Here is a 17,889-nt window from a genome sequence, read left to right on the forward strand (position 1 = left end):
CTCTGTGCACCTGCTCCTCCCGGGCTCTGAAGGGAACAGGGGTGAGGAGGCGGGAGCGAGGCAGCGCCCATGAACGAGGCTTCCCAAGAAACACCGGCCCACCAGAGTTGCAGGTCTCTTCCACAAATCACTCCCCAACGGCCGGCTCTTCCTTTTGCTTCCCTCGTCCGCAATGGCGGATGGAGACCTGTCCTCCTTCCCCGGGTTCCCGGCAGGGAGCTGGATGAGGATGATTTACTGCTCCTTCTCTTTTCTCCCCAAAGAGGGGTGTGCTAAAAAATAAATCACCTATACGCTGGTTTCTCTTCAGATCATATAACTCTTTTGCCTTTTACAAAAAAACAAAATCACCTAATTTCTCCTGACACAAGAATACGTTCTGCAAAACACCTGAAGCCATACAGTTAGCTGTAATACAATTCCACTTGGAAATCGTCCTCATCACAGTTTGTTTCCATGTCCCATCACCAGACATGTATCTTCCCTCACTGTCCCCACGCACATGTCACTTGCACTCTGTGAAATGCCCGGTCATTCCTAGCATGTAAATACCTAAAGATGGGGGCAGAGCCTGGCCCCAGCTCTCCATCTCTTCTGCCCTTTCCTACCCAGGCACTGGCCTGGAGACGGGGGGGTCACCAAAGGCTGTGTTCCAGTGCTAGGAACATCGCCTGGACTCACAAGTGTTTACAGAATGAATGGATGAATGAATGAATGAATGAATGCTGACAGGATGGGACAGGGAGGTGCAATGAATCCAGACACAGCAGTAATGGGCTCTAAATTGGTGAGAATCTTGACCCTGATTCACAAGGTAAAGAAGAAACTGTGCTTCATATGCACCGAGCACGTGATAATAGTTGCTGAACTGGAACTGAAATGTCAGGCTTGGTGGCAGGAATAGTTTGGTCCTCCTCCTTTCATCATAATGATATCATAAGAAGCTGAAAAAACATCCCTGTAGCCAAAATAAAAAAGAACACTCTTATCTTGGGAGTAGGGGGAGGACCACAGTTTACTGACTTACTTACAGAGTTGGGTAGGAAGAAATGTTTTCTTACAATTAAATGTCTGGGTGATTTGAGACTCTTATTTCTATGAGTGAATGATAATTCCCACTAAAATATTTCCAGTCTCACCCTGGCTGGTGTGGCTAAATGGTTTGAGCGCCCGCCTGAGAACAAAAGGGTCACCAGTTCGATTCCCAGTCAGGGCACGCGCCTGGGTTGCGGGTCAGGTCCCCAGGGGCGCTTCAGAGAGAACCACACACTGATGTTTCTCTTCCTCTCTTTCTCCTTTCCTTCCCCTCTCTCTAAACAGTATATAAATAAAAATCTTTTTTAAAAATTAAAAATAAATAAAATATTTCTAGCTTCAAACTGATCCAGTCATATATAAGAGTAAAACTAAACTAAAAGGCTTCAAGTTTTAGTTTGTCCACATCTTCTTTGAGAGGACCCACAAACTGAGAAAAATCTTAGAGTAAACAATAAGCACTCAAACCAATTCTTTTCTACTTAAAAAAAAAATCAACTCTTAAACCAGAAACATAAAAATCTAAATTAAAACAACTCTGAGGAACAGTCATCAGGAAAGTTTGCTGGAAAAAACATACCATCAAAACATTATGCTTGATCGGGGGTGGGCAAACTATAGTTCACAGGCCAAATGGGGCCTGCCACCTGTTTTGAATGGCCTGCAAGCTAAGAATGGTTTTTGCATTTTTAAATGGCTGGGGAAAAAATCAAAAGAAGAATACTTCATGACATGTAAAAACTATATGACATTCAAGCTTCGGTTTCCACAAACGAAGCTCTACCGGCACATCAATCACCACCCGTTCTCGGTGCAGGGGCCGCGTCACGCAGCTCTGGCAGGACTGGCTGCTTACACTGTCTCTACCTGGCCCTTAGCAGGAAGTTTGCTGACCCCTGTTTTAAATCAGCACTTCCCCAATATGCCAGTAAGTACTCAGTGTTTTAGAAAGGTCCTGTGATTGTATCAGTTTGGAAAATGCTGAGCCAATTTCTTAATTGTAGGACTTTTGTTTTTGTTTTTAATTGAAGCAATCGGAGTGACGCTGGTTAATAAAATGTATAGTTTCAAGGGTACAGTTCTATAATGCATAATCCGACCACTGTATCGCATGCTTGCTGCCCCAGGTCAAGTCTCCTTCCGTCACCACTCCGTGGGACTTCTCAGAGCCTTCGGTGTGTTGGTGCTGCACAGTTCCTGCCAGACTCGTTTGGTCTGGGCACTTTTAATGGCAGAGACTGTCACAGATGCAAGGCCCCCCGGGCCAGGACCTGTTGAGAAGTGATGAACTGCACGGAAACACGCTGCACAAGCTGCCAACGGAGTCCTTGTCCCACGTGGCACCTTGTCACCAAGCCTACCCTAAGGGCCACTGCAAGAAGTCAACAAGATGGCTGCACGGTTCACTGCAGGGAAGCTGACGGGGCCTCACCTGTTTCGTGGCTCAGCGCCCCCTCTCCGAGGGAAGTTTGCCCAGTGCCAGGACCCCTCTTCTTGTCTGGGGCCGGTTTGTTTGTATTTACAGCATGGGGATTTCACCTTTTCAGATTGCCCTCTCTGCTTTGGCTGTCAGGAAACTCAAAACATTTGTGTCTTGCCTCTAAAGTATCTTATTTTTAGTCTGAACTTTGTGAACTAACCTTTATCCTGGCTGTGCCTAATTTTTCTATGTATATATTCCTTCCGCCCCATATCCTAATTTAAAAAAAAATTAACTGCATTAACTGTGTTACTGCAAGCTGCCTTAAACGATGTTTTTAAATGCAGAGTATCGAGTAAATGCCCAGCACGCTGAGGGGTGCGGGAAGGGAGGGAACTCTCGGTATGGGCTGCCAAGGACACCGGCTTCGGGGCCGAGCAAACCGCGGAGCTCCCGACAAGTACGTGGGCTGTGGCAGCGGACTCCAACTTGTCTCTCGCTATGGAAATTTGGGAGAAGCAAGGGAACAGTGAGTGACCCTGACGAAGTCCAGTCCTCGGTGCTGAGAGCCAGTGACTTAATCTGTTGTCATCACCACAATTACGGCCCGGCCATGATGTGGCGCCTGAGGGCTCCTCCTGGTCGCGGGCCACCGCGGCTGGGAGCTGCTGGCCTCAGCACCTGGGAGCCCGGCCCCGCGGGCAGTGCGCTGGGCAGCTGTTACACTCTGTTAACATGCCTCGGATTTTACTGGCTCCTTTTCTGGAAGGCTCTGGGCTCACAACCTGCGGGGAGCAGGCTGGCCCGCCAGCTTTTAGAACCTGTGAGACCAAATATTTAAAGAGTTCCGCAACAATGGTTAGAAAGAAGCTAACCCTGACCCACAGAAAACGAAGTGCCAGTGGGGGGAGGGAGACTCCCGTTCATGAGGCTGCAGAATTCCAGTTCAGAGCAATGTTATGTAACCACAATTTCTGAAGGCACGTGACTGAGGGCTCGGTACAGCATTTTAAAGTGACAGGCGTCTTCTAGGATCGTTTTGTGCAAAGCCGTTGGTTCAGGAAAGGAACACAGGAGGAACAACAAGGAGCCTTCCGTAATCCGTGAGAGCTGGCCAAGAGCCCCAGGAACTCCAAACAGCACAGGAAGGGTTTCTGTTCTGCCACTCACACGCTCGCCTTTACCTCGCGCCCTCTTCCTCCTCCTGGGCCCAGCACCGCCACTCCTAGCGGCGGAACAGCTGTCTGGTCTCCACGGCAACTCCGACTCACCACTTTGTCACTGTTCACCTCACCGGGTTCTGGCCACGGCTCCCACCACATCATAGAAACTGCTCTCCCCACGGTCGTGAGGCTGCCAGACTCACCATCTTAAAGCATGCGTCTGGTCAAAAACCTTCATCAACTCCTTACTGAGTAAAACAGAAATTCAGCTTAGAATTCAAAACCTTTCCAAGAAGGCCCCAACCTATATTTTTCAAGCAGGACTGCACATGCCCAACACGTACCTTATGTGCCAGACTGGTCTCTGAGACATTGTTGGCGCTGTCCCTAACGCTGGGACATTCCCCCACCAATCTCCACTGGCTAAGGTCTACATGGCTTGTGAAGGCCTGGCTGCAATGCCATCTTTTTCCTAGGGGACCTTCGTGGCTCCAGGGTGGAGGCCACCTCTCCCCGCCTGCCCTGCCCACACCGGGACCCGTCTCTCTCCAGCGGAACCGGCCACCGCCCCAGCACGCGGATGGCTGCTCACGGATGTGTCTCACTGCAGCGACAAGCCTAGAAACCCTCCAGGGTCTGCCTGCAGCACTGGCCCGTCTCGGTGTCTCCCCCAGCACACTGCAGGCACACGTGTAAAGAACAGCTGATGGACAAGTCAATGAAAACACGACAAAAGGGCTCTCTCTAGCATTTTTCCATTCAACTCTGCCGCTGTGTCTTGGGAAATGCATTTAGGATTAGGACCCATGACCTCTTGGCATCCAAACCTGTGGTCACACCACAGTGCTGCTATTTCCAGGGGCGTCCTTTTCTGTCTTACCCCATCTTCCTTTCTCTTAAAACAGTGTCCTTCACACTGCGGTTCGGGACCATCTGTAGACCAGCACAATTTACAGAGGCCCTGCTCTGTCCGAGACACGGAGTCGGTCTCCTCGCTAGCAAGCGCTTCTGCTGGGAGGATCTGGGTCAGTGGTGGTGAATGGGTGAAAAGGAATGGAAAAATTTAAGACATAACCTTAAGAAAATAAAGAATGATTTTTTTTTCACTCGAACACTTTCTTAGATTAGATGGTACTGGAGTTTCATAAAGAAACCAGAAATCTTTATGTAAACTGTAGCAGGAAAAACAGCCCAAGAGCTGGAACGCTCCGTCCACGGTAACTCGACCCTCGGGCGCGCCACGTGGAGAGCCAGCCAGGTGGGTGCCGGATGGGTGCCGGATGGGTGCCCGGATGGTCCAGTGAAGGCGGATGCCGAATTCACCCGCACTTCCACTTCCCCTTGGCTTTTCTCGGGGCTGGGCCGACCTCTCCTCGGGGAGGCCGAGGGAGCTGGGATCACCACCCCACCTAGCTCCGCCCCTGACGCGGCAGGGCCGCACGTATTTTCCCTCTGGTGCCAGCTGTGGCCATGGGAACACTCGTCCACTCAGTTCCAACGTCACGACAGATGCTACCAAGTCTGACACCCATCCCAGGTTTTTCGGAACAGAGGAAGACTTAGGTCCGTCTAAAGCAGAAGGAGACCTTGGTCCACCTGCCTCCTCTGCCCAAGTGAGGAGCCGACCCGTCTGTGGCCACGGAGTGAGCAGGAAGAAACGATGCGATGTGCTGGCGGGGGGGTGGGGGGCGGAATTCCATCTAGGGTCCACGGAAGGCCTCCCTCACGCATGGGCAGGATTCTAGACCAAGTGGTTACCTTCTAGAGGACGGTCAGAAGACTGACTCAGAGCTGACGGAAATGACCACCCTTTACATCCATTTACTCGCCCACCAGCGGACCCTCTCCTTACACTTCAGAAAAAGGCCCTGCAGCACGGAGGCCACAGGACAGGCTGGCGCGGTACTGCGGGAGCCGGAGACCGCGGCGCGCTCCAAGCCGGCCGCGGTTTCAAGTCAGAGGCGATGCTGAAGTTAGCCTTCTTCCTCTCGATTTTCATTTAGAAAAATGTCAGACTTTCAGGAAAGTTGAAAGAACAGTAAAATAAACACCCATATACTTCTCATCAAGCTTCATCAAATGCCAACCCTTTGCCATATTTACTTTATCTTTCTCCTTCCTATAGCTAGATTTTTTCACATCTGAACTATTTAAAACTACGTTGCAGAGGTCACGACACTTGACCCCTCCGTACTTGACCGTAGGTTTTCTAAGAAGGAGGGCATTCTTCTACAGAAACCCAAGGCCTTTTGGAGAGCAGAATTGGAAAATAATGGGTTCAATCATATAAAATTGCTAACACTGGACTACTTGTGGCCTGAAAACTGGCAATTTCGTGTGGTTTGACCTAACATACTGCTTGAAAATGATGAGTTCATACTGACACCTCCAACGGAAATCTAGTCCACAGAGAGCTCCCTCGTCTTCTCCCGTTCTGCATTTGTGTCTTTATTCCTCCTGTGAGCACCTCGGCCACCGATAACTTCACATTCAAAATAGCTTCAGAATTTTAATCCCAACACCACTGGCAACAAAGAACCTATTAAGTATAAGATTTCTTTGGAGTTTTATCCTTAGAATACAGTCACTAAGGGTATTCAGTCAAAGTGGTCTAATGTGCAATGCCCAAAAGTTACCTGAATTAATTCTTTTTGCTGTACGTGAGGATAATACACATCTGCTAAACATTAGAACAATTTATTTTTTTAGGTCTATTTTAGAGATTTTGCTTCTACCTCCTTTTAGGTAGAACACATAAATGGTTCAAATTTAAAGTGAGTCTTATTCTTGTCTCTATGCTTTTACTTTGATCCTGCCCATCCCCTACAAATAACTGTTTCTGTCATTTTCTGGTTTATCCTTTCTTTTGCTTTTCTTTATGGATATACATTCTTTCTTATTTCTCACACAAACGGGAATACGATAAATTCTCTCCTGCCGCCCTGGGAAGTACTCCACATCGGATCGGGAACGGAGTCATCAAATCATCAGAGCCGAAAGTTCCTCAACCGTCACCCTAGTCCAAATCCTATCCCCAAGGTGCCAGCAAACCAAAACTCAATCAGGCAGATGGGCTTACCTCTTGAATACCTGGTGGACAGGGAGTAGTGAAATTCACTGCCTCATTAGGCAGGCCATTGGATTTTAGAGAGCTCTAACTGTTTTAGGGAGCTCTATTAGGCAGGCCATTGAACTTTAAAGAGCTCTAATTCACATTCTGAATTGAAATCCGACTCTGAGAAGCTTCAGCCTTCAGCCCCAGGCAGCCACAAAGACGTAGCTGGTTCCCGCTTTCGCCACACCGTCCCCCACACATGGCTTTCCCCGAGAGACGGGCCCATCCCTCTCTTGCTCTAAATGGTTCACAACTATGTGTAATTATAGCTCTTTCATAAATTCTCACTCGCTTTGTGTCCCGGTCAAATCAAAATTGTAGGGACCAGTGCAACAGCAGTGTGAAGAAGGTCCAGAGAAAGAAGGCCAGAATTCCAGCGCTTGCTCCAGGTGTCTGGGACACATGAGAGAGCAAAGATTCCTATCTACTCACATTCTAGGGGGAGAGGGGACAAAGTAAACAGTATTGTACTTAAGCGCTGCGGAGGAAAAAAGAAACATCAGAACAGAGCAAGACCAGTTCGAAGTACAGTTACAAGTAGGACAGTCAGGGCAGGCCTCGATGTGAGCTGACGCCTGAGGGTGACAGAAGGAGGTGAGGACGTGAGCCATGGCTATCCGGGGGAAGGAAGGCTTGGGCGAAAAGGGGAGCTAACGCGACGGTCAGGACCCACCGAGTCAGTTTCCCTGAAGGCGCTGAGCCACTGGGCACAACTGAACCAAGGGAGCTGCACCCGGGCAGAGACGGCGTGGCCTCAGCACCCCCTGACTTCCCACTAGAGCCGAGGCTTGCCCAAGGGAGACACGACCACAGCGGCTGAGTCCCCCTCTGCCCAAACAGTCTTTCTGTCCCTGGCTTCTGTGGCTCAGTGGATTGACTGTCGACCTGAGAACCAAAGGGTCGCTGGTTCAATTCCCAGTCAGGGCACATGCCTGGGGACATCCAGGTCCCCAGTGGGGGGTGTGCAAGAGGCAACCACACACTGATGTTTCTCTCCCTTTCTTTCTCCTTCCCTTGCCCTCTCTCTAAAAATAAATAAATAAAATCTTTTTTAAAAAGGTCTTTCCATACAAAGCTGTCACTGCGCACCTGTCTTCTTTTACCTCTGGCAGTAGTGTTCTCCTATAATCCACACTTAAAATATCAGGTTGGGGTTACTTTAAACCAAGCCATGAGAACACAGATCGATAATAAATTAAGTGTCGAACTATATGAAATGAGGTAGCAGGAGACTTCCGAGAAATGCTCCCACACAGGGATCAAATTTCTCAGCCCCTGGGTATCTATAGTGTTAAGAGCTTAGGCATAAAAAGCTTTATACAATATACAAAATCTTCACTGAATATAAACATATTAGAGGTCTTCAAAATATAAGAAATCTTGCTCTCATTAAAACACTTTTCCCCTATCTCCTACAAATTACCTCTTGAGAAAACAGAATTACAATAGTGGTGGGTATTATTTTATACTCTGATTTTGCAGATGGGGAAACTGAGGCTCAGGGACATTAAGTGACATGCCTAAGGTCACAGGCTTGCAGAGCTTTGGTTTAATGGGACAGGAATTCAAAAGAGTAGGTGTTAAAAGAAATGAATTAGACCAATAAGTTTAATTTCAATAGAAGTTGAGGTCTTTTCTAATTACTTAGTTCCATACTTTAAGATTTAAACATCCCAGGAAGATTCTGGCTGCAATAATAATTACCAAAACTTTCTTTCAGGAACAGCTGCTGTATGGTTGACTAAGTTGACAATGACTTCACTCCGAATCTGACAACTCTTTACTTTCAGCTTGAACGCCCACCTACAGAGCTCCAGTGTCAAGTTTATTCAAAGTGGTTACTCCTGAGTTTGTCACAGACAGTCAAGTCCCAAACACTTTCTTTGGGAAGGATACACAAAAATAGGAAAAAGTAGCTTTAAAGAGAATATGCATAGATATATTTTCACTTAGAATACTACTCTTTTAAATTTGCTACAGAATTTCCAGAAGAGACATAGTTAATATGTAAAAATAAAACAGAAATTGTAACCAAATTTTAATAGGACTGTGTCAGACACTTAAACACAATGGGGTAAAGGCCAGCATTTAACGGATTTAAATTCTAGTGGGCAGAATTAAGAATAGTCACAAAGTCGAGGAATTAACTGTGTCTAGACATCCTCCTAGATTTCTATTCGCGGAACAGTATTTTTTTCCTCATCCTTTGAATTCCCAAGCTAGGAATTCAGAACCTGCTGTTGAAAGGATCATCATCCTTAATTCTCCATCCATTTATCAGGCTAACATGCAAATGTGAGCGGTGAATGCATTTCAGCGGCTCCGGAGCTCCAAAGAGCCTGCTCAGGGGGCATGCTGAGCTGCCCGGGGAAGGGTTAAGCCACCCCTGCTTCCAGATCTGAGAACAGTTGTTCCGATATGGGAAGAACCATCACAGTGGTGCCAGCTCCCTTCTATAAAAGCTATGCACATATTTTGCACAACTGTATGATTGTTATGGTAACCATAAAAGTGGAACTATCATTCTTCAAATTACACACTGCCCGTCCTGGATTACCTACGTGGGTTTGCTCTCCTACACTGCCCGGAATTTCTTTTCAGAAAGGGCTATGTCTGTCCTATAGATGTTCAGGAGCAAGATGAAGTGGTCTCTTTCAGAGGGAGATTCCACAACAATGAATCTTTCAAAAGCCTGGCTCTTCAAGAATTCTAGGGCTTCCCTGTCAAGGCTTTTAATCCTGTGGTCACTGGGAGGCCTCAAAATATTCTCCCTGGGAGGCAAGGGAACTGCCCGGAAAATGTATTCCCAAATGACTGTTTTTTTATTAAAAGGATGATTAAAGCACCATGAATGGGCCTTAACAGACCTTACACAGTTCTGGAAAGTACTGAGAACATTTACCAGAGTCCCAGTGTAGTGAGGGAAGACTTGTCTAAGAGATGCATCAAGCATTTTAATTAAAATCGCTGCTGAAAATAACAACTTGAATAGTCAAAATAAATGCCAAAATGAATGCCAGCTGTATCTCAGGACAATCAGGGACTCACTATTATTACTTTGGCTAACATGAGTAGAACTCTATAACTCTTAACAGAAGATAAAAAAAGTGTGAACTCTTTCTTCTCATTAACGGGAAAAGCCAAGTCTAGTCTTGTATGTCTTTTAAATATTTGCTTTGGGCCAAAATTGTTTCACTGCTCACCAAGCTGATCCTATAGTTTAACTATACAAACAGGCTGGCAATGATTTCCTAGCTGATTTCAATATTAAATACTTAGATTTTGAGATAAAAACATATTCATAATTTGTTTGCTCCAGAGGATTTCCAAATAAGGCATGAAGTTCATCTAGGTTTCCTTTCTCAACAACAACAACAACAACCCCCCTCCCCCCCAGAAAGCCTCCCTTCCAGGGGGCAGGCACACGGAGCTCTACAGTGCAGCCGGCTCCCCTGGCGGCTGCAGAATGCACCGAGTGAGGCACAGAGAACTACTTCTCCACTCCTGCCCCATCCTCGGGAGCAGCCCCGGTGACCCCAGGTGACCCCGCCCAGAGTCTGCACGTCTTCCTGCATTTGGGGCTCAAGTCTCCCAGGACACTGCCTCTGTCTCAGCCCCGTCTCCACCACCCAGTGCTCACCGACCTGGGGCTGGATCTGCCTTCACAATCCCACCCTCTTTCCCTGCAGAAGCTGCTCTCCCCAGGGGGACCGCAGCCTCCTCTCCTGCTCTCCTCCTTTCAGATCCTCCACCCTCTGGCCACTGGGGTGAAGTCACTGAAGCACAGCATTGGATCATGCCCCCTGGCCCTCCCCCCGCTCCCCCACACCACGAGTCCTCCGCGAGGCATTCAGCACCCTCCAAGCTCTGGCCTCAAACCGGTCTTCATTCTCACTTAAGGCGACACGTTCTTTAACATGGGGCCTCAGGTCCTGAGTTAGTGATTTGTGTGGACTCACCATCTCGTCTTCTGGACTTTATTTGAAGGAAAAAACGGTTTCTCTCAATTATGTATTTTTCAGTTCTAATAATCTCTATGTCAGGGTCTTGCAAATAGTCGCGATAATAAACACAGACTGAGCCAAATCGTCACCTGGGCTGCTTGGAGTCCAACCACCAGAAAAAGGCTGGGGCTGCGTTGAGCCACGAATGGTTTCTGCCTAAGAGTCCTGTCACCAGCAGCATCAGCACATCTGTGACAGGAGAATTCATGTCAGGTGACACCTGGGGACCTCCAGCCCTGGCCCGGGAACACGACGTACGAGAATTTCCTAGGTTTAGAACCAAAATCCTCTCAAGTATGAATATACTGATACTCAAGGGTAGATGAGAATGAGAACAAAATAAATGGGCTAAGGGGAAACAGAATGTGAGGGCAGAAGAGAGTCTGAACTTCTCGCCCTACACATGACCTGAACACCAATGTGCTCAATGCTCCTCGGAAAGACGGAGCAGGACTCTATCGGGCATGTGCGTGCCGGACCCTGCGCCGAGACGGCTCACAGTCTACATTCTACCCCTGCCACTGCTTCACGAGAAAGGCAGTAGCAGGGTACAAGGGGACTAAATGGTAATGGGGAAAAAAAGCAATAAAGATTAAATGAAAAAGAAAGATAGCACCCACACATCCCTTTCGAGTTGCAGACAAAGCTCAGAAGAGTGGAGTAACTCTCCTAAGACTACTCGTATATACCTAGTGAGTGGCAGAGGGAGTGCTGATTCAAGTCCAGTTTGTCTCTAAAGCCTACGTTCTTATATTTCAGCCCTGTGATGTCAGGGCCATTTAAAATGTTCAAACTCCTGGAACAGAAAAAGAACCAGTGAACGCAGCTGCGGCAGACTGACTTCTGCCTCACCGCTCCCTCTCCCAAACCGGTATACGGCCCAGACCCGGACAAACTGACCCCGGGCCTACAGCTCGGACTGGGACTGAGAAAGGGAGGGGGAGGCGGGGAGGAGGAAGTCGTGCAGGAGAGAAGAGGGAGGGAGGGCGGGCTCCCTTCTGGAGGCTGTGGCGGCTGGCCTCAATGAGGGGTAGGAAGCGAGAGGCAGGGCTGGGCGAAGGGGAGAAGGGTCAGGCGTGGAGAGAGCGGGAGAGGCAGGGATGAAGAAGGAAGTCCTTCTGGGTTCCCTGCCCTGGGTCCTGGGAGTTACCACAGCACCCTTCAATTCCCCTTTCTGCTTAAACGAGCTCCAGTGGTTTCTGTTATTTGGGACCAAAAAAAAAAGTCTTAATGCAACAGCTGTGAAAGTTTCCTAGAATGCCTTAGTTCTTGTGGCCCTCCATGCTTTCTCCTTAACAAGCCGTGACAGGAGGTCACGGCAGACACTCCCACGCGCCCACTCCTGGGTGCGCAGCGAGAGCCCAAGGTGTGGGGAGGCAGAGGGAAGGCCTGGCAGATTACAGATGTGAAGTTCCTATTTAAAAATCAAATCCACTAAAAAGAAAGATTGCTTTTGTAGGTCAAGTTACACGAAGTACGGCGCTACACCATGTTCTGGTCAGTAGGGATGTGAAGAAGACTCTAGCTTCTTCAATACGGGTTGAGGAAGCACGTGGTGTTTTCAATTATTGTCAAGTGTCTACTAAGGTCATGGGTGTAAGAGGGTGCAGACACCTGAGGCCAGTAGGTAAGAGCTTCCCGGCTACAGACCTGAATTCAAGCCTCGGCTCTGCCCCTCTCAGCCACGAGACCTGGGGCAAGTGCCTACGCTGGCCTGAGCCACAGTTCTTTACCTGCACAACAGGAAAAGCTATTCCACAGGGTTGTTTCAATGATTAAACATGGTATTACATAAATATAAAATAATTAAATGAGATAATCCACATAAAAAGGTATCAAAGAAGCATTCAAGCCCCAGCTGGTACGACTCGGTTGGTTGGGCATTGTTCTGGAATCTGGAAGGTCACTGGTTCGATTCCCAGTCAGGGCACATGCCTGGGTTCCAGGTTCAGTCCCCTGTAGGGGGTGCACACAGAAGGCAGCCAATCAATGTTAGTGTCTCACATCAGTGTTTCTCTCCCTCTCATTCTCCCTCCCCTCCCCTCTCTCTAAAATCAAACAAAAACAAAAAAAGAATTTGGTAAATGACACATTCTGGTATGTGTATATTTCTCACATCAACAAAGCTAAATTTCTTTACCTTGGCTATTTTGGGCTGAACGGTAATGGAGGTGCTCCACCACCAGGAAACCCACCTGTCTCTTGGCGTGCCCCCTGGTGTGTGTCAAGTCCCAAGGCAGAGAACGCAGGACAGGGACGCCCAGTGAGTGCCTACTACGTGCCCAGCGCTGTCCTAGGTCTGACTGACAGTCGAGATTGTGCTAGTGATTTAATATTTTCAAAGTAACTCCACTTCAAAAAGAAACAGTTAAATATGACTATAGAAAAGGATAATTGAACACACATTTAAAGTATTATTATGCTTGTGGGAACACTCCTATCCTAGGAATTCTAATTACATCTGTAAGACCACAGGAGAACTGTTTAAACAATCACAATTTGAAACTCCTGATTCTCCCATATACAAACTTTGGTATAATTCCACTAAGTCACCTCTCAGGCGAAAAGATTACAGGGCAACCTGACATTTGCACACTAAGAGTGAACATAAAATAACAAGGCGGATTCTTCCACTTGCAGAACGGCTGCGCACGGCGGTGCCCTCCCCTGAGTTACCCACAACCCCGCGCACTCACTCACATCGTGCCGCAACTGCTCAGGAGGGTTTTGGAATTCTTTAAGAACTACTTTCTATGCCAATTCATGAGCTTCACAAGAAAATCAGTTTTACTACTTTATAATTATACTTTTTTTTTTTAACTTGTATTATCCAGCTTGATCGCCACCTGATTTACCACTCTTGGCTCCAAATGGAGTTGGCAGTTTCCAAAAATCAAAGCCACTCTCAGAAGGCGAAGATTTGCCATTGTTGAAAATGTGCCTTGGGCTCTGAAGGCAGTTTCCGAAGAGGAGTCCAAAAATGCGTATGTCCCCCCCCCCCCCCCGCCCCCACCGGCTCCCTCCCCGCCGCCTGCCAGCAAACTCGAGCCTCTTCATCCTCGGAAACACCCCAGGACCCTGCCCCTGTGAAGCCCCCTCTCCCCTCCCGCCCACCAAAGCCCCCTTCAGAGAGACGTTCATACATAGTGCCCCACTCTCCACCTCCCCTCCGCTCCTCGGCGGCTCCAGTGCGCTCCAGCTCCCACCACTCCGCCCGCACGGCTGGTGCGAGGGCCGAGAGACAAAGAAAAGGACCCGATGGCTAAAGGCAGTGGCTTTTGTCCATGCCAACCTCGCTATGACAGAACCCAGGGAAGCTCAGCCTTTTTGTATTCTTTCACTCCTCTAACACCCTCCTTTCTGCACCCCCAACCCCGCTTCTCCTAAGAAGCTCCCACCCTTTGAATGCGGGACGCCTGAGCCCTCCACGGCCCTCTCTCCTCCTCAGACTGCATGCTCACTGGCGGTCTCCCTCCGCCTCCGGGGCTCTGACCCCTACCCCTGGGCACCCAAGCAGCTAGCTACCTGCAGCCTGGCCTGCTCTTCTTTCTGCTGCCTGGCCGTCTCCTTTTGGTATTCTCCTTTTGGTATTCTAGGCACTTAATACCCAAATTCTACTCCTCTTTCTCCACCCAAGCGTTTTGTTCTTGCCCTCTAACTCACACTCTCAGATCCTCCTGAATCCCACCCTGGCCTAAGGTTACTGCTGCAGCTCGAGGGCCGTGCAGGCACACCCCCCCAGCTGGAGGTCTCAGAAGAGGATGTCACTAAGTGTTCGTTGCCCTTTCTTCTTCTTTCACAATAAAAAGACAAAAGCTTATGGAAATCCTATTCATCCTTCAAGGCCAAGTCAAAGATTACCTGGCTTTAAAGCTTCCTCATGCAAAATTCATGACTACTTTTAATCTGTGTTTCTCGGGTGGCTTCTTAAAGTTTTGAGCCTTTTATTTTGAGGTAATTGTCAATTAACATGCAGTGGTAAAAAATAACAGACATTATTTACCTTTTACCCAATTTTCAATGGTAAAATCTAGCGACATTATATACAGTACAAGATCAACACCAGGGTGCTCCTGTGGGTGGAACGCACCGATCTCACTGAGCCGTCCGCCCTCCTCGCCTCACTGAGCTCTCTGCAGCTGTGCCCCGTGTGCAGGGGCACTGAGCGCCCCTCCGTCAGGGTGCTGGAAACCGCCATTGTCTCGAGCCCCCCTCCCGCTGTCTTTAGTAATAATCACCTCCAGCTCCTTCCTGCCCCGCCTTCCTCAGTCCCTGGCGACTGCACACTATACTCCACTTCTACAATGTCTCTTTTTAAAGTGTTATATAAACAGAACCACACGTATGTAACCTTTCAAATTGGCCTTTTATCACTTGGCATATCCTGAAGACTCATGCAAGTTGTTGCGTGTATCAACAGTCCATTCCTTTTCACTGCTGAGTGTCACTCACAGTGTGGATGTACCACGGCTTGTTCCACCATTCGCCCAGGGAAGGGCATTTCAGCTGCTCCGGTTTGAGGCTGTTACGAATACGCCTGCTGTGAAAATCTGTGTGCAGCTTTCGCATGCACCGTAAGTGTGCACGTCTCTGGGACAAATGCCCAGGAACGCAATTACCGGCCTGTATGGCGGCTGTGTTTGGTCTTTTTGACACACTGCTGAAGCGTTCCTGGAGTGGCCGTGCCACTGTGCATTTGCACCAGCAGCAGCGTGTGAACGACCTGCTTTCTCTGCATCCTCACCCGCATTTCGTATCGCCTGGAACTTTTTGCCAACTTTCGTTTGCCTTTCACTTTTGAGCCATTATGCTAGGTGTGCACTGATATTTCATTACGGACTTAATTTGCTTCTGCTGCGCAGGAAACGGGAGACTAGCTCCCTGCTCAGACCTGCAGACACCTCCCAAAGGGGGAATTGGAGTGTCCCCTGCCTGCGGCGGACAGGATGGAAGATCAAGTCACTGCACGGCCCCAGAGCCATCGCCAGGTGGGGGAACTGGAGCGTCGCTGCTCGCTTTCACGGGCAGGGGCAGGGTGTGCGGGACACTAACAGCCTGCTCAGCGCCACTGAACCGCAGTGTGTGTGTGTGTGCGTGTGTGTGTGTCTTTCCATGGGTGTTTGGCTCGAATACGGTGGGTAGTGCCAAAAAGCTTTTCTGTTGTTCGAACATGCCTCCCCTGGGCTTCTGGCTACAGGAGAAGGTTTCTCTTGGACACCGTCCTTCCTGTGCCTTTCGGCCGCTTCGGGCTGGCGAGCTCTACAGCACCCCGTCCGGGGCACATGGGTGGCGACAGGGAGACTCAGGCGAGCCGCTGTCGCACTGCTCCTCGTGTCCTGGGCCCCCGAGGCAGTCCGTCTGCCGTTTCCCACCGTGCGGAAGCCCCCTGCGCTTGCCTGCTGTGTCATGCCCACGTCGTCAGCTGTAAGAGGGCAGGCCCACGAAGGATGGGTATCTCCCTCACCGGCAGGCCCACGAGGAACTCTGTCTTTGTCGGGAGCAGAAGTTGTACTTCACTTTATTCGAGTGGTTTTAATACTGTATTCTTGAAGACGTTTTCCTACCTGATTTTCATACTATATAGCAACAACCACTCTGAAAGCACTGAGCTGTATTTTACAATATCCATTTTCCTGGAATATCAAGACACAGGAAGGAATCCCAGCACTTGCTTAAAATCACGTTATGCTGAATAAATGAGTACCTATCTTGCAAACCTCTAAACATAACCCCCTTTGTCTTCCCCTTTTCCCCCCTTCTTTCATCCCGTGCACGTTTATTTACACGGAGCCGTCCTCTCCCATCTGCAGCCTCACTGTCCGTGGTTCCGGTCACCCAGGGCCAGCCTGCAGCCCAAAAATATTAAATAAAGAATTCCAGGAACAAATGATTCGTAAGTTGTAAACTACACGCTGAGGAGCACGACAAAAGCTCGTGCCGCCCTGCTCCGTCTCACCGGTACACGAGTCGCCCCGTGTCCACGCCAGTGCACACACTGTATGCACTCCCCGCTACCAGACTGGCTACCAGGGAGAAATGACACCCATATAACTTTTATACAACATACTGCTACCATTGGTCTGTTATTAGTTATCATTGTCAGTCTCTTACTGTTCCTCATTTATACATTAAATTTTATCATAGGTATTTATGTATGAGCAGGAAACACAGGATACTATGTAGGGTTTGGTGCGGTCCACAGTTTCAGCATCCACTGGGGGTCTGAGAACACACCCCACATAGACGAGGGGTAACCACTCTAAAAAATTCACTATATAGCAAGTACTGAGTTAGATTCTAGAAACAGGAAGACAGTTACAACCTAGCCCTTGGCCTTGAGGACTTCGCTATTCATTAGGAAGACAGTGTGGGACTTAGGTGAACTAGAGCACAGTACGGCAAGTCCTGTAACACAGGGGCAGACGAACAGCAGAGGGACGGAAGAGTGGGCAGGACTGATTCTTCCAGGGCGAGACAGCGAAGGCGTATTAAGTTAGGGTGGGCCCTGGAAGATGAGTGAGGCGCACGGCAGGGCGTGGGCAAGACGCAGAACTCGGACAGAGTAAAACGGTCTGGGGAAAGGTGAAGGGTTAAATGCAGAACAGGACACTGCGCCGGAGCTAAGAAATTTACTTCCCTCTTCTCATGTTATCAATAAAGTTTACACTTTCACTTTTCCGCTTGCACCGATATAAGAGTCAAGCTGTCCAACATCTCCTAATCTTAAGAAAAATTTGCTCATACTTCTCATGGCTTTCATTTTCAAATTATATCTTCCTTACTCTCTCTCTTTTCTCTTCAACGAGAGGCTTGTTCTTTCTCAAAACTGCATTAAAGAGCGCAAAGACGAGAGCTGCCTCAGTGGGATGGGGGGGCGGGGAGAGCGGGCCCCTGAAACGGCCCTGCTCCGCATGCACACTCACCCACTGGCAGGACTGTCCACGCCAACCTCTTCATGACTCTGGAAATTAGCCAAAAGCTGTACCGATCTCATCTGAGTAAATCAGTCTCATTTGGGTAAATCTACATTTGCTCAAGAGGAAAGGCTTAACCTCAACAAGAAGAGTGAGCTCGGTAAGGTTTCGATTGCCTTGTCCCCTGTCCCTCTCCTCGGCGCTGCAGTGGCCTTGGACACACACAGCCTCTAACAAG

At 48.8% G+C, this 17,889-nt stretch overlaps 1 protein-coding gene across 3 annotated transcripts in view; it reads right to left on the bottom strand.

Moving 5' to 3' along the window:
- DIS3L2 (DIS3 like 3'-5' exoribonuclease 2) overlaps window positions 1-17,889 on the bottom strand; it is a 260,872-nt gene that overhangs the window by 113,812 nt on the left and 129,171 nt on the right. The gene's annotated exons all lie outside the window — the stretch shown is intronic.

The sequence above is a fragment of the Phyllostomus discolor genome, chromosome 4 (genome assembly GCF_004126475.2).
Source record: "Phyllostomus discolor isolate MPI-MPIP mPhyDis1 chromosome 4, mPhyDis1.pri.v3, whole genome shotgun sequence".
NCBI lineage: Eukaryota > Metazoa > Chordata > Mammalia > Chiroptera > Phyllostomidae > Phyllostomus > Phyllostomus discolor.